This window comes from Rousettus aegyptiacus, unplaced genomic scaffold, assembly GCF_014176215.1.
Source record: "Rousettus aegyptiacus isolate mRouAeg1 unplaced genomic scaffold, mRouAeg1.p scaffold_m13_p_10, whole genome shotgun sequence".
NCBI lineage: Eukaryota > Metazoa > Chordata > Mammalia > Chiroptera > Pteropodidae > Rousettus > Rousettus aegyptiacus.
The window spans coordinates 8,330,957-8,349,358 of NW_023416285.1; positions in this window are offsets into that span (position 1 = coordinate 8,330,957).

The window sequence follows — 18,402 nt, forward strand, 5'->3', positions numbered from 1 at the left end:
AACATTCTAATATGTGGTGAAGGGTATATAGAAATTCTTTCTACTATTTTTGCAACTTTTCTATCAATTTAAATCTATTCGAAATATAGTTTTTAAGGCAAGTTTCCTCAAGTGGACTGCCGGTCCAGGTAGGAATGATGACTGTCTTGAGTAGACAAGTTTTCAGGTAATTATATATCTATTTTAATCTATTCTTAAAATAGATACATAAGAAGTTTGTCTCACCCATAATTTCACAAATATTAGTACTTAGTGAAGGCTACGTTAAATAAGGAGTTGATTTAAAGAAACATCATCAGTAAATAGCACGGGTGATCGAAAATGCTTTGAGATTCTTCTAAAAATGCAGGTTCTGACTCAGTAGGCCTGGCACAGGGCTTGAGCTGCAGTGTTTCTACAAAGCTCCCAGGTGATGCGGCCGCTGCTGGCCCGTGGACCACACTCAGAGTAGCGAGGGCCGAAGGCTGACCCACAGCACAGCCTGTACAAGTGCGCTTCTCTCCTGTGGCCCACCACGTACTCGTTTTCCAAATGAGTTGTCAGCTCAAAGAAGTTACTGAGGACAGCCAACAAAAGGAAGATCAAAAAAAAAAAAAAAAAGTCTAAGAAATTCACAGCTCTACACTAGAGGTTGATTAGGTCAGAAGAAGATATATTTAAACCTAATTAAGATAAAAGATTCCTCATTAGGCTGAGAGAAACTCTCAGAGTGAAAACTCCGAGGATGCGGTGACTTCTGTCAGATTCCTGTCAGGAAAATGTTCCATCACGGCAGCACGTTGACAGCCTTGACGGCCGACAGTCCTCGCTGGAATTCTGAAGGCATGTTTAATATTATAAAACTCGGGAAATAATAACAATATCTTAATAACGACCAATTGTTTTAAACCTCACAAAACCCTTGTGCATGCGTTAACACACCCCAGCTCGCGCTTCTTCTGTTTTTGTTTTTGCTTTTTACTTATTTTTTACTTTTTTTTTAAGTTTATTGGGGTAACATTGGTTAATACAATTATATAATTTTCAGGTGTACATTATAATTTGACATCTATATATTCTATTGTGTCTTTAACCACCCAAAGTCCAGTTTCCTTCCATTACCATATATTTGATCCATTTTACCCACTTCACCCTCTCCCTAAACCCTATATTTGACCCCCTTTACCCCGTCTACCTCTCCCCTTCTCCTGCACCCCTTACCTTCTGTTAATCCCTAGTCCATTGTCCATATGCCCATGAGTCTCTGTTTGTTTGTCCTGTTCATTTGTTGCTTTTAGGTTTATATCCCACATATAAGTGATGTCATATGATTTTCAACTTTTTCTGTCCAGCTTATTTCACTTGGCATGATTATCTCGAGGTCCATCCATGTTGTCACAAATGGCAGTATTTCACCATCTCTTACAGCAGAGTAATATTCCATTGTATATACGTACCACAGCTTCTTTAGCCAATCATCTATCGTAGGACATGTCAGTCGCTTTCATGTCCTGGCCACTGTGAATAATGCTGCTGTGAACATCGGTGTGCAAATATCTTTTTGGATATGGGTTTTCAAGTCTTTGGGGCAAATACCCAGTAGAGGGGTTGCTGGATCATATGGTAGATCAATTCTTAGTTTTCTGAGGAACCTCCATACTGTTTTCCCTAGTGGCCGTACTGGCCCTCGCTTCTTAAACCTGCTGTTGTTCTTATGGAATTGGAGGCTGTGAAATCCTTCAAAGGAGGGTCTGTGCCTTGCTTACATCGCATCCCTAACACCTGGCAAAGCTCTGGCATCTACCAGGTAATTAACTAAAACCGGTGTGAAAAGAGATTTTTGTCCCCCCTGATCTTCAAATACATAATCTCACTTTTCATTGAATCGGAGTTACCATTACATGATACACTGTTATTTTATGTATCTCTAAGAAAGAAAAAAAAAATTCCATCTAAACCATGTGCACCATTGATTGTAAGATACATCTCAGTTTTGGAGATGTTAAAATGTGGGAGAGAAACATGCATCTTGGAATTAAGAGACTCCAGTGATTGCTCGTTTCTATGGTGTCCCAGTGCAGACTGGGCCCCAGAACATTAACCTCTGGAATCAAATGTGTCTGTTAATAAACCAACACGCCGCTCACACCGTCCCTCCCCTTGCCGTGTCCCCCGCCCTCCCCCCCCCCCAGAGACGCGCTGCGGGAGCGTCTCATTTGTCAGCTGGTTCAACTGCTTAGGCACGACGTAATGCGGAAATGTGAAAGGTCCCAAATTATCTTATCTTGAGGTGACAAATCAAGTACAGTGCCCACAAGTCCAGGCAGTTTGCATGCCAAATAAACAAAACGCACCAGAGGCGAGGGTATCAATCTCCTTACAGTTAAGGAAAAACAAGTTTCTTTCTTATCGAAAAGATTAATGAACCAAGCTGTAACCTCACCTCTAATTGTGGCTGAACAGAAATTAGGTCCTGTTTTTAATCTATTCTGTGGTGACATAATAATGTTGTGTTACAAAAGTTCATAAAGAAAGAGTCTACACTTATCTGTGGAATTATTTAAAACACCCAGTGACTAGCCATTAATGTAAAATTATTACATTTTTTTAAGATACACTGCTGTTTTTTTAAAAAATTAGGTATAGTCAAACTAATAAAAATATCTTCTTACTGAATGATTATTTTCCAACTACAGACCCAACTATAAAAAATACTTATTTATATTTATTTATTCATTCATTCATTCATATTTATTAATTTATTTATATTACCGGTATACTTAAAAAGCTATTGATATTGTATGTGTTTCTGACACTTTGCTGAACTTATTTGTTCCAAAGGCTCCTCAGTTCATTTCTTCCGCTTGATTTTGAATGAATGTTTATGTTACGTGACTTGAGCCAGGACCCATTCATCCTGCATGCACGTCTGAGCTGGGACAGAAACTCTTGAAAATCTGGGGAGACAAAGAAGGAGGAGCTAGCAGGAGAGGAATGGTTGCCTTAAACTGCCAGAGCGGACCGAATGCCTTTGGAGGCTCAATCGCAAAGTATACCTTTTTTATGTCAAAATCCTGTCAGAAACGATTGTGTATTTAATGAAACCACATGGTTAAAAGTTTCCATACCCAACACATATACTGCGTTTCTCCTTAGAGCTCCATATTTCATCAACAAGACTCTGAGGAAGTACAAGGGAGAGGTTCATCTTGAGGCAAAATCCATTTTATTAGGGAAACAAAGGAAAGTATGCCTACAGAGAGGAAGGGCAGCATCTCCCGGTAGATCTCCAGGTGGGGAGGCAGGCTGCAACCTTGGGCCATGTCTACACACTAATGATGTGAGCAATGGAATTTGGATACAAGTTCAAGTTGGATTGTTTATATAATATTCATGTGTAAATTGATTTGGAAAAATTATAATGAATTAACACTGGAGTTTGGCCATTAGTCTAGATGATAAACTGTGCTCATTTAATGGTGCAGGAAATTCTAGGTTAGGCACACCCAGGTGAAACGATCTTTTAGTGTTTGTGTGTGTGTGTGTGTGTGTGTGTGTGTGTGTGTATGTGTGTGTATGTGTGTGTGTGTGTGTATTTTTTAACTGAGGTATGTTTTCATGTCTAAATTTTCCAAGCTATGCGTAGTCAGCACATAGCAAACACTCGAGATATGCTATACATTAAATGGACTTTTTACTAAGGAGTGGATGATCAAATGACCACAGGACAAGTTCATTTAAGAGAACCAAAAAACTAAAGGGAAAGGAAGGAAGCCCAGAATCCATTATTTCCTCTTTGCAACCACCTCACTTTTTGTACCAAAGAAGCCTACGACAAGAGGAAGGAAATTGCATACTACAGATTTCTGACTGTCCTTCTGAAGCTTCAATCTGGGAACCCCTGTAATTCTAGGGGGTGTTGCTAGCCAAAACACTCTGGCCAAGCATTTCTTCATCTCGTGTTTGTTGCTGACGGACACAAGGTCTGATTCTGCTACTGAGAGCAGAGAAAAGCGTTTAAGTACTGAATTCCCTTTGCCCATGACCCTGAAATCTTGCCAGTGACTAGAAAGACTTAAGCGAATTCCATGGGGTGGGTATCTTCCTTTCTTCACACCGATGAGATCAAACCAGAAGAAGAGCCTAACTCCTCACTAATAAAGGCAATAAGGAGTAATATTTAGGACCGACATGAACACACTGGGATAAGTGCCTCCCTAAAAGAACAAGAAGATGTCACACGGGAAGGAAGATCCAGAAGCAAATAATTAAATATACTGGGTTAAGTGTGAAACTCAGATAAATGTTACACTGTGTAACACAAAAGGGATCTACAATCCCCATACAGAAGTCAAAGACATCGCCGTGAAAAGGTGTCATTTGACTTGGGTTATAAATGACAAGCAGGAACCAGTCAGTCGGAGAAGCTGGGGAAAGGCATTCTGACATAAAGAAACAGCATTGCAAAGGCATCCAGAGAGCCAAGGGCAGAGTATGCGGTCCATGTCTCTGAAAAGTATATAGACGGTGAAATCAGAAAGCTGGAGGACAGGACCTCAAGGTCTTATTTACCTGTTACAGAGCATAGATTTATCCTGAGGCTGGAGTGGAAAGCCAATGAAAATTTTAAACCAAGGGAACAATAAAGTGAGATTGGATCATGGGGGTGTCATGTGGAGGATAAGAGAAAGGAGAGAAAACCATGCATGGAAGCTTTCATAATTGTCCAAGCAGGAGAGGATGCTGCCTTGATCTGAAATAGCAGCAGCGGGAATAAACAGGAGGAATTCGAAAGATATTTCTGACTTAGAATCGTAGAACATATTGGCAATTAAATAGGAGAACCGAAAAAAAAAAAAATAGAAGATGTCAAGATTTTAATCTTGAATTGTTGGGTGGAAATTGACATCATTAATCAAAAAGAATCAGATCTGGACAGACCGAGTTTGAGACGCCAAAGAGAAGCCGAGCATTGCTGCCCAACGGAGCATGGGGAACACCCAGCTGGTTAGGAAGTTTTATTTGTAGTGGATTCTTACGTGTTATTTAGTTCCTGCAATATCTAGACAGTTTGACAAATACTGAGAGAGAGTAAAAAATAGTCTCTCTCTCTTGGAACTTATATTGCTAGAGTATCTCCACTAAAATTTTTGCCTATTCGAATCCACACCCAACGCCTGTTTTCCTTTATGGCAGAGCTCTGTTCCCACCTGGAGAAGCTTTCCTCTCTTCTCAAAGTGCACGGTTATCTCTCTCCTCCGCATCCTGCTGTCGTAGGGCATGTCGACAGTGCCTTGCCTTTGGTGTTTATACGAGGCCTTGTGCCTGATTTTGTCAGTTACGTTTTCGCAAATATAGGCCTGTTTTTCCTGAATAAATTGGGACTATTTTCAAAGGCGAGAGCTGCATTTCATTCTTCTTTTTCCAACTCTAAGGACCATGCACAACGTCCATTGCAAAGTGGCAGCTTAGTTGAGCCAGACTTCCTGGGCTTGCATTCCGGCATGTTCTCTTGGACAAATTACTTACTCTATATCTCAGTTTCGTCATCTAAAAATAAAGATAATAATAATATCTGCTTCATTGGTATGAAAATTAAATGAGACAACAAATGCAAAACGCTTTCTAGGTTCCTAGGATACAGCAAGAATTCAACAAATATTTGTGCTTCATAGGTAGGATGTGCTATGTTAACAAATAACTTCAGTGCTTCAGTGGTTTCAAATACTTAGGATTTGTTTCTTCTTTATGCTACGTAATGAATGGAGCAGTAAGGGATTTCTGCTCATCGGGTCACTCAGGGACTCCGGCTGACAGCAGACATCATCTTGAATGTTGCTGGTTGCTGTGCCAGAAGGACAGGGAGCCCAAAAAGTCTTGCACCAGTAATTAACTATTCTAAAAGGTAAGCGACAGGGCACACTTCCACTCAATTCTGGTCGGCCACAGTGGACCCGTGGCCTCATCCAGCCACATGGAGATAAAGAAGGACAATCCTGCCATGGGCCCACAAGGAGATGAGAAGCTGCTCTCAGTTGAGTATCTCAAATGGCTACCAAAATATTAGCTGTGCTGCTGTTGCTTTTTTGTTGCTATAATAAGTACTCAAAATGGAGTCAAATGTTACTCTAAAGACTCTATTAATGTTAGTACCAGCGAGATTTCCACATAAACAATGGAGAAGGAGGAAAGGGACGCATTTGAGATGTATTTAGGAAGCAGAATTGATAAGACTTGGTGATAGATCGGACGCTGAGGAAGAGGGAGTGTGGGGTGAGGATGACTCCCAGGTGTCTGGCTTGCCTAAACTGGCAGACCTTCTGTAATTCTTACCACCTTCAATAATTTTGCATCATCTTTGCTTTGCTCTCTATCTTCCAGCCTCATTGACCCTCTTTCTGGTCTTCGAAATCAGTCTGTTTCTTTCCACCCCAGGGCCTTCACACATACTGTTCTCTCTGCCTGAAACTCTCCCGCCAATACCTGTACTCCCCACTTGCCTAGATAACAGGGCTGTGGGTACGACCTGCAAAGTTTACTTTCTTCAGATCGGTTTTGGTTCCCTCAATTGCGATTTTCTGGCTCTTGGTACTGCTGGTGTATAGCCCTTGTCACAACTTTACTTCATGAGTTATAATTAAACGACTTGTTTTATATCTATCCTTCTTGTTAAATTACAACAGAAATGTTGCCTCTTTTGTTCACTCTACTACTAATACTAACACAACTCTCCAGTCATAATAGGCCCTCGGTAAATATTTACTGAATGAATGAATGAATGAATGAACAAATATCTTTGTAACATAATTATAGATTATGATTATAATTTATCCAGCCATTCTTCTATTTGTGGCCATTTAGATTATCTTCAAAAGTTTACTATTATGGAAAAATATACAGAGAGGTATAAAAACAAAATATCGTTTAAACATCTCATGTTAAATTTTTCTTAGGAGAGAAACTTTCTTTGGGGAAAATCCTGTACTAAGAGTTTGAGAGAACATTGATACTGCATGGCGACTGGCCCTGAAAACTTCAAAGGAGAGTCACCTGCTCTTACTGAAACCAGGAAATGCGTTTTCTCATTGTTTTGAGAAAGGGGGGCATGCACGAGTGGAAGAAAGAATGGAAGAGCCGAGAGAGAGAGGCGCAGGCAGGATGGGAGGGTAGGTGTGAGTGAGCACGGGCCAAGAGACCGTCCCTGATCACAGGGTGACCAAACCTGGAGAACAGGAGATATTTGTGGTGTGCCTGTTCCCATGAATCTTCGCTCTTAGAAAATATTTGTAATGGGTGGCGGTGGGAGGAGTGCCCTAGCATTGCTAAAAGAACTAGATTTCATGTCTGGATTAGCATTAAGAAGAGAAACTGCATGAACAGAAGTAGGAAGCAGGAGTCAGACAGAATATCTGACTTCAAGGGCCAGAGCAAGATGACGGCTCATGGCTGCATTGCAAAAACAAACAAACAAACAAAACAAAAACAAAAACAAAAAAAAAACAAAAAAAAATGGAAAACAAAACTTTAGCACATGTTCTTCTTTCTCTCTCAATAGATGATTAGATACATACATACATACATACATACATACACACACACACAGATACATATATACATAGATGATAGAAAACTGGAATTACTGGATAAAAGATTGAACACACTTTTAAGATAAACTGATTTCTAGCAATTTATAGTCCCGATTTTTTTTTCCAGTGGGAAATCCTAAAGATTATAGCAATGTTGTCTTTAGAAATGCTTGGATTAAAAATTCCAGTCCTTAGACACTTTAAAACTACATATGCCATAAGTCCTTAGTAAATGACCATTGAATTAAATTCCTAGCATTCCTGATGTGTAAACTAGCCATTCTTAATACAGGCTTTTCCTCCCCTATCCCTAAAAAAGCTACAGTATGTCCTGATTTCTTAGATCATAAGTCTTTCATCCCCTGACTTAAAAATATCTCTCAAGCCTTCCAAATCGTATATTTTAACAAGAATCTTGGTTGTGTGAATTTTCCAATTCTGTTAAAGTCTTGTTTTTGAAAGGTTCTTAACACACTTACTCCTGACTAGCATAATAAACTCATAATGATTACCTAAATCATTCTAGAATTCAAGTAAGATTTTGCTTGTATTTAGTTTTTTAAAAGCAGTATTATTTTGAGCCAGTACTGTTTTCTTTTTTACCAAATGTGATTCTCCTCTTTAAAACTCTAGCCAATACAGTTGATAAAAGCAAAAAAAAAAAAAACTAGGATAATTTCAGGATTTATCAAGAAGCCATTTTTTTTTTTGGACCCTGTTGACCCAAGTTAGAAAAAGAAAAAGGCAGCTCTAAGACAAAAATAAATAAATGTAACCTGTACTAATCCACTAATTAACCATATTACCCTCTATTTATACTTTATCAATACATTAAATGTTTTTTAATCAAAATTATTCTTTTTCTTTTTTTTACAATTGATCACTTGGCCTAATATATTTGTGGTTGGGCTAGAGTCTGACCATATAATGTTTTCAAGGACAACAATGCCACCTTTAAAAACTTACCCTAAAGTTACACTCTCACAAAGATTTGCATTCAAGAATGTTCATTGCAGCATCGTTTGTAATATCAGAGGGCCAGAAACCATGTAAATCTCCAACATTGGGGGACTAGTTAAATTAAATAAATTGCAGCTGATAAAGAATAAGATATAACTACATGTGCCAAAATGAAACAAATTCTAAGCTGCATTTTAAATGAATAAAGCAAACTGTAGAACATTGTGTATAATATGTGTTTTGTGTGCTTAGAATATTTCTACTGAGTTACCCAAGAAATCATAATGATTGTTGTTTCTGGTAGAGACAGTGGGAGGGGACATGATTCTGAGACGAAAGCAAAAGTTACTTTTCATTGAAATGTCCTAATTTTTACCATGAGCATATATTACTTTTTAGTTAAAATTAGACAATAAAATAGGAGAGGAGCAACTTTGGGTCTCTATTTCACGAAAACAATCAAAATCCCTATCATTTTCGGTCAGTAGTAATCAATTCAAGTTGCAAACTTGCTTCTCTCAGCAGCATTTCAACGTCTCAGTAAATCTTATAAGAGTTTTAACCATATGTCAAACAGTCATATACTCAGTCATTCATTCACTAAACTGTTCAGTTCATACTAACCATGGACCTGCATGATGCCAGACCCTGTTCCCAAACAGCAAGCAAGAACAGAAACGGGACCTGGCCGCAGCTTGCTTACGGTCTAGCAGAAAAGACAACCTTCAGTCTAGGTAATTGGAGAAACATCGATAAGAGTTGTGGGAGCATTCAGAGGGGCTTCCACAGTCTATGTCTCAGGGAAGACCTCCGAGAAAGGGATGTTCAAGCTGATACGTGTCAGGAGCTAACCAGGTGACCAGGGAGACGAAGGCTAAGCAGAGATGGGCAGATGCTCTCCAAGAAGAGATGCCTCTGAGGAAGAGAAAGCTCTACGTTGAAAGATTAAAAGACGTGAAGTTCAGAGGAAAGGATGGGGAGCGATGAGGCTGGGGAGACCCCCAGGGAGATCTCAGGGACTTGAGCAAGGTTAAGAATCCTGGACCTCACTCTCATGGCAAGGAGAACCAACAGCAGGAGTTTTAAGCGGACATGTTAGTTTCCTAGAGCTTCTGGACAGATCACCTCAAACTGAGTGGCATAAAACAATAGAAATTTATTTCCTCATAATTCTGGAGGCCAGAAGTCTGAAACCCAGGTGTCCACATGGCTTGTTCCATCTGACACTCTAGAAGAGCAGCCTTCCTACTCTCTCCCTCACTTCCGGTGGCTGCCGGCATTCTTCGGCATTCATTGACATAGATGTGTCACTCCGATCCCTGCTTCTGTCGTCACGTGGCCTTTTCCTCTCTGTGTGTCTGCGTCTCCGTGTCCAAAAGTCCCTCTTCTTATAACAACAGTGGTCATATTTCATTTAAGGCCCACCCTGATCCAATACGATTTTTTCTTGACTAGATTTCATCTGCAAGGACTCTTTCTAATAAAGTCACATTCATGGGTTCCACATGGAGCTGAATTCTGGGAGGACACTGTTCAACCCAGCGCAGTAGAGAAATGATACAGTCTGATTTACATTTTAGGTAACCCATTCTGAAGATAATAAAGGTAAAGATAGGGAGGGAGCGACGTGAACTTCACATACTTCTCTATTATTTTTGAAACGTGAGGTTTACTTTGAGGTCCTCCAGCGTGTCAGACATCGAGCTAAAAGCCATTCCCATAATAATCTCGCTCAGCCCTCACAGCCTCGTGAAGGAGAAGTGACTCCGTCCAGGCCCCATCACACAGCAGTGCCTCAAAGCCGCCTCTGGCAGACTCTGGAATGTAAGCTTTCCATCACCCCTGCTCTAAACCGAAGACTTGACGAAGGCCGCGAGAACCCCTGGGCGTGGATCCACAGGCGGTGGAAACCACCGCTTACCGACGCGAATCTGTTTTGCAAGCACACTTCATATTCCCTATGCAAAGCCAGGGCAAAAGGTGACCAGCTAACATGTCCAAAAGAGCCCTCATGCTGTAACGCAAAGGAATCTGACGTTTCCAATCACACCGCGCTGTGTCCAGTGATTCAACGCTACATGCGGAATGTTCCCTTAAAAAAAAAAAAAAAGACCTAAGTAAAATCCATGCTTCACAAAGAGTTCGTATTAAAATAAGCCTGCTTTTTTATAAGATGAAGCAACTTGAAGCCATTATCTGAAAATCAGAGGACAGAAATGAATTCAGAGGAAAAAGAGGTTAATTGGTGGGAATTGTTTGGATTGATAGCTGATATTGATCGGAAACAGATAGCTGGATCTTCTCTCTCTTTTCCGTTTTGCCTCCAAAGTCCACAATTTTGAAGGTGGACTGAAATTTTAAGAAAGGGCAATGAAGACCAAGGTTATTATCTCTTGAGCTCAGTATTTTGGGAGGGTGGGGGGAGTAACGGGGGTGGCAGAACGAGTATTCTGGGTGTACTCAACTTTGACTACCTATCACAATTTTACAGCCCCAAAATCTGACCAGGGCACTTGACTTTCAATTATCACTTTTTGGTCCATGACTTTTCCCTGTGATATTAAAAGAGGAAGGAATGGAGGGAGGGAGGGAGAAAAGGAGGGAAAGAAGGAATAAATAAACACACTGGAAGAAGAAGAAAGTAAAGATAACTCCCAAAAGGGAGGGGAAAAAAACACAATGGTCCAATCGATTATTCTGATATTTATCACTGGTTAAAAAAAATCAAAATAAAAACTTTAAATCAAGGTTATATTTTAAAAACCGATTCTTAAAAATAAAGAGTAAATGTGTTTAAAAGCAATTAATAAGCAATTTTTATCTAGGAAGTGAGTGATTTTTGTGCAAAAGGGTAAAAAAGGCTCCAGGCTTTGCCTCATCTCCTAGAAGCATCCCATATTCTTAGATGTGACGTTGCCTTGGTAACCACAACTTGGTGACCTCGTTATTTCAACCTAATCCTGCTTTGAAATTATAGTTGCTCCACCCTTTTGCCTGGCTAGCCTGATAACATAATCATTGTAAATGAGGATGGGGAAAAAACAGCAGGATATAGTCCCCTGGTGACATAGGACCAGTCTCACCTTCTCATGGAAATAGACGAACAATTAAACGGCATGAATCTAAAACCCTAAAAGTGGATTTTCTTATTTCTTATATGGTTTGTTATGCTTATTTTCAAAACCTACTGGTTGATTCAATGTAGCGAGGCATCTTGATATTACAATATGAAAATGGAAATTTCCTATTTGTGTTAAAAGAAAAAAAATGAAGGCGAGCTAAACTGTCAAAGGTGAAGTTCTTAATTATGCATTTATTTTGCCTAACAGCAAATAGAAACAGGAACCAGAATATAATTTTTTAACAATTAGAATGGCAGTATCCAGGTTAGTTTCCTCGGACTGAAGCCCCACAAATCCATTGTCATCTTGAATTCCGATTCCTCCCATAACAAAGGGGTCTTTGGAGACTGCGGTTGCTTAAATTCAGAATGCAGCACGTGTAAATACAGGTTAAAGGAAATATAATGAACTCACTTGTTTCAGTTTAATCCGGGTGCTTTGAGATCTCTGTTCTGCTGGGAAAGGGAAGGAAATTCCATTCTCTTTCTCGCTCATTTTCTCTTTTTGGGGGGGGGGAGGCAGTCTTTCCAAAATGACCAGCATAGAGGAGTGCTGGGTTCAGATCTCAATAAAATTTTCTACTGTACCCAGTGCATATGGTCTGGGTAGCTGTGGGACATGTCTTTAAGACTCCTGAGTTCCCTCAAAGTCCCCTCCAGGAGACCTTCCTTTTTGCTGAGGGCCACAGACCAGCTCCTCCGTAGTCTTCCCAAGAACTCTCCAGTTGTCACCCTTGGGGCGGGGAGGAGGGGAGAGTTCTGCAACTTGGATCGACAACCACCACTTCCTAGCTGTGTTCTTGGCCATGACTTAGTCTCTCTGTGCCTCAGTTTCCTCGCCTGTAAAATGAGGGCTGCGATAACACTCACCTTACAGAATAGCTGTGAGGATTGAATCAGCTAATATGTGTAAACTATTTAGAACCCGGCAAGCACATCATGAGTGCCTCCTGCTTTGACCACTATTATCTTCTTTACAGGATGCTAAAGGGTTAGTTAGCTCAACGAAGAAGGCACGGTAGAGAAAGCATCCCAAGAAGACCAGGTAACTGCAGAATGAAGGAAACAATGGCAGAGGACTCTAAGACGCCAGGTTGGTTGGTCAGCAGGCACCGCCTACGTCTACGTGATGTCTAGCACTGCCCTATGGGTTAAGGACAGACCCAGGAGACATAGATCCTGAAATCTCTCTATCCTCCAAGATAGCAGATTCAACAAGATTAAACATAAGAATTTAAGAAGGATCCAAGATAGCATGTAACCAGTGCTGAACTACATATGCCAGTGGTAATAATAAGAAAAATACAAATCATAATAGCTATGTTTTTATAATGTACCAGGCACCGAGCTCAACACTTCACATGCTTTTTCTGCTCAAATCCAGTTTACGAACATATGTTATATGACTTTCTCCAATGACAAAACCTCCAGATTTCAGAGAAGAAAGAGATGGATCAAAAGGCCTCATGCAGACAGTGAAGCTTGAGCTAGGTCTTAAAATAAAAGAATTTGAATAGAGATGGTTGAATTGGGGACCAGGGCAGGGTCATCTGATGGAAACACGGTGTCAGCCACAAATACAAGTCACATGTATAATTTTACATTTTCTACTGGCCACTTTTTAAAGGGGAACAAGTGAAACTAAATTTTAAAGGTATTTATTTAACTCAATACGTGCAAAGGCTTGTTTCAACATGTAGTCAGTATAAGAAACTATTAAAATTAATTTTTCTTTGAAATTCTATGTGTATTTTATACTTACAGCCCTTCTCAGTGGCAAGCAGCCATATTGAAATATTCAATAGCCGCCTGTGGCTGACGGCTACCATCTTGGACAGCGCAGGTCAAGGGGGAAAAAAGAACTGGCCTTGACTGAAGTCTCACCAGACCTCGCCAGGTCTGAGTCCCTTCCTGTACACTACTTCATCCTCCCACCGCCCCTCTGAGAAAACTATTACCATTACCTTTATTGTATAGATGAGGACACTGAGGCTCTGAGAGATTAAGTCAACGGCTAAATAACTGGGTTGTGTGTGTTACGTGCTGTTGAGTCGGCCTTGACTCCTGGCGACCCCATGGATCAGCGGCATCCACAATGCCCTGCCCTTAACAGCCCTGCCCAGCTTCTGCAGACTCCTGCCTTCGGCTTCTTTTACACAGTCAATCTGTCTCATATTTGATTTTCCTCTTTTCCTGCTGCCTTCTATTTTCCCCAGCAGTGAAGTCTTTTCCAAAAAAAAAAAAAAAAAAAAAACCTTTCTCCTGACATACCCAGAGTAGGAGAGCTTTGGTTTGGCAATTTTTGCTTCCAGTGAAGTTATAGGCTTAACTTTTTTCTAGATCCCACTTGTTCATCTTTCTGGTGGTCCAGGGTATCCATAGAGCTCTCTTCCCACACCATATATGAAATAAATCGTGTATTTTCTAGCAGCCTACTTGCACGTCCATACGTAGTAACTATGTATATACTATGAGGCCTGAGCAAGGGGAACCCACACAGATCCCGGGGCCTACTGAGCAGCTTTCTCCCCGCCAGGCCCCACAGCTCACGCAGGAGGCCTGTGTCCCCAGCTCACGCAGGAGGCCTGTGTCCCCTCCTGGATGTGGTCGAGGGGAGGAAAGCAGACAAACAAACAAACCCTTCCCTTTCCAGTTACGTAGAAGCAGAAATCAAAGCTTGAGCACTGCTCCCTCACAGCAAAACAACAAAAGGCTACTGCAGGAGGCAAGGAAGGACACCTGTGGCACGTAGATATTTGACTTTTGTTTCAGGGAAGCGCAAGATGAGGCGACACTCGGCTGCTTCTCAGCCAGTGGAGCGGGGCTCCCTTACACCCTTTCCAGGCTCAATTTTGTCATCAATGACTGTTTCTGAGACTATTAAGGGACGAAAGGGGGAGAGTGTAAACAGAATTAACAGTAATTTATGATCTGAAAAAAGACAGTAGGAGTTAGAAATCTGTCTCCATTAGGATACTTTTTCCCTGCACTCCACCGGACTCCCAAGCCACAGCATCCTGTAGGAAAAGGATGTTTATATAGTGGTCCTGGCAGGATCGATGTTTTTCCTTGTGCCCAGAGGGCAAGGTTCAATCAACTTTCTGCAGAGGAGTCTGGCCTGTGCTGAGCATGCCACTGGGACCCAGCCCTGGGATGGGCAGACACGGAGCTTTTTCAGATTTTTGTTGTATTTTATTTATTTCTTGTTCAATGAGCCCTCCCTGATGCCTGCGGGGACCTCCAAGCCTCTCCCTCTGCTACCTCAGCCATCGGCAACGTCCACCAGGAAAACTGCCAAGAGCGACACTCGTCAGCTCCTCGGTGGGAATGTTTCCGTGTTTCTGCCTTTGACGACTCCAGATTCTTCCAGACAAAGGTTTACTCCATCATCGAAGGCATGATGTTTTGTGCTATGCGGTTTCACTTTGCAGGATCTACTTTTCAAATCAAGGAATTGCAAAGCCACGGTGTGTAGCAACTTAAGTCAGAGTCCACAAGGAGAGGCAGCTGAACACCAGGATTATTGTTTCTGTCTTTTTCTTGTCTTTTGGGGGTGGGTTTTGGGGTGCTGTGGCCTGACTCCAGCTCTGAGCACCGTCTCTGACACATGCTTATGGTCCACTCAACCTTAATGATGGAATCAACCTCTGGGTAAATTTTGAAGTTAACGGGAGAAACAAAAAGAAAATTTTATGAACCACCCCCCAGAATCTGTTAGCTATAGCACCTACACGTTTTAGTTCTCTGCCGGCCAGTCTCTTAGATCACTAGCGACCCCAAGTGGCCAACTTAAAATAACGATAATTTTTTTTTTCTGCAGAAAAGAAACATGTACTTTAAGGATTTTTACCCCCAAATCTTTGTAGAATTTAAAAACCTGCAGAGCTGGGAGGACCTTTAATGTCACCTCATTTTACAGTTGGCGCAGGTCCAGATTGGTAAAGAGGGGCTCCAAACATCCATAGCAGGTTAGAATCAACTTAGGAAGAAGTACAAGGAATGGTAGGATTTGAGTTCCTTAAAGGGAGGGGGAAAATTTTCACCCCGCCACAAAAGAAATGCTGTTATTACAGAAGAGTCACGGGACTGAGGCCTGTTCTGACGGGCCCAAAGTTGCATTAGGTGTGCACCAAATGTGCTCACTTCTTTTATCTTCTTCCACAGCTAAACTGACCAGGGTACACGAAATTGAAGTTTGTCAAGTGTGAGGCCAGCATAGGAGAGAAGGGGGAAGTCAACATTTGGCAAATGTGGATTAGTTGCTTCTTCCCGAAGCCTGGGTCTTGAGTAAAGGAATAGTTTGAGTTTGGTTCCTACCCTCATAAGCACTGCAGTATTACTTGCATTTTAGAAATGTAAAAATCGAGGCTTAGGGAAATTAACGAATGTGCCCAAGATCAGTTAACTACTAATTGCAAAACCCACTCTGTAGGACTTTACCTACAAATGCTTCAAGTTATGCATCCATCGCATGAGATAATAAAGTCTGCCCGTAAAATCAGAAAAGGCAGATGTTGGAAAGGGGCCTCGGAGGAATGCTTTTTCAAACAAAATGGACCCTTGGTTTATAAAATGGACAAAAAATGATTAGTGTCTGTTCATGATGCAGCCGGTCAACGAGCACATAGGCGCTATTGCAACAAACACCAGGAAATCTCACTCTCCTTGCGATACAAAACCCGGGTTCCCCAGGCGTCGCTCCAGGTCAAAGCTCTACTCTTTCCCCACGTGTCACCTTTCCCCTGAGGCATCCTGCTTGGTCTCCTGTCCCATTGGGGAGGCCAGATCCCTGGCAGGACACTGCCCTCTCCTTGCTTGTCCCAAGCATGGACGCCGGCCGCTCCCTTTGCTGTTGGCTCCGAGCACCGTGGAGCCAGTCTGGAATTTTCCCAGTGCTGGTCCTAAAATTACCGCAGAAGAATAGAAGGTAAACGAACACGGGAGACGGAGCAGGAGCCTAAAATCGGTGTGATTCCCAAAGCATGAAATTCTGATCCACATTCTTCCAGAGGCGGCTCTCTGCAGAGCTAGCAGACTCTGCTCCGTTCCGGGACTGTCTCGCTTAGAGATTGTGCCAGCACTTTGGAAAGGCAATGTGGCAACATGGTTCAAGGCCTGTGAAAGATCCCTCCCCTTCGTCCCAGCGACTGCACTTCTAGCAATCCCCCCGAATGAAATAATCGGAAAGCGCAGGCAGTAGTGTATACACAGAGACGATCATCACTAGCTTATAATTAAAAAAAAAAAAAATGGAAGCAAATGGTACAACAGGGTTTCTGATGTAGCCAGATGATGGAAGATTATATAATCATTAAAAATGATGTTTGAAAGCATTTTTAATGATGCTAAATGAAAAAAAAAAGCATTTTAAATGGCATTAAATAAAATAAAATAAAATAAAATAAAATAAAATAAAATAAAATAAAATAAAATAAAATAAAATAAAATAAAATAAAAGGCAGGGTGCAAAACTGGCATACCTCGTGTGATCAGCGCTGACGACCAGACCAGGGGGGACTGGGCAGCTGCCTGAAGTGGCAGCTCTGTGATGGCAAAGGCATGAGGGAAAACCCAAGATGCACTTTGATGCCGAGATCTTTGGAAGTGCCCAACTTCTCCAGGGCTAACGCATCGGAGGTGAGTGTTAGAAGAGGCCAAGCACTCTCGAGAAGAGAGCCGTGGGAGACGTGGTAAGGCAGACATGAGTGCACTGGGCGGTGCCAGCTGGCTCTCTCTCTGATAATGCTCTGCCCTTCGCCTGTCAAGTGATGCATGCCGGGAGAGAGAGAGAGAGACCAGGAGAGGACTGCGAAGGGATGTTTGAGACTTAAGTGTCCCTGCCAAAGGGTGGGCTCCTGCGAATGGGCTGTAGGTTGCTTACTTCTCCTTGAGTTGTTGTTGTTGTTGTTGTTGTTGTTGACCAAAAGAATAACAGAAGCTGTAAAATTACTGTTGCCATAATAGCTTCATCTTTGTTAAAGTTTCATTGGTGAATACCTTAGGGTCTGAGGTCCTGGAAGCGGACATCGAATGCACAACCGATTTAAGAAAAAGGAGAGAGTACAACGACGATCCAAAAGAGGAGAGAGAACCAACTCACTTCTGCTTTTCAACAACACACTGCAACACACACGCACACACTCACTCATCCTCCCTTCCTGAGCATCCATTCAGAAAACGGTCCAACTTTTCTGTGATTTACATAACGCTTCTTTCCGGACTTAAGTAGGGATTTCGGCTGAGCTGAAAGCTGTCGCTAAATGACAAAAAAAAAAAAACTCATCAAGCACCAAACAACTAAGGGGGAAATGGCTTGAAGCCGATGGTAAGAGAACAAGGCAAAAGGCTCTACCCTGAGGCATCGCTGTTGGAACAGGAAAAATCAAAAGACCCAAGGTGGTTGCTGGGTGGAGGGAGGCTCAGGCATAAATCAAGGACACAGCCCACACCCCGTTGCTTTTAGGCCTCTGGAAAATTTTTAAAGAAAAACTCAAGAAAATGCACATAGAACTAGCCTCAGATATATCCCAGATGTCTACTTCCAACTCCCAAGGAGCAGGAAGGTGAAGTAGAACCACGTAGGCTCCGGCTTCCCTAAAAATATTTGAAACGAAAATGAACCCCTTGGACTCTGTCAGCCACTAAGCTCCAGAATCACCTTTCTCTAATTTTTTAAAACAAGTAGCAGAGTGACCCGTAAGCATGTGCTGCCTAGTTCTCTAAATGGGTCAGAGTCCGCTTGGTTTCTCCAATCAT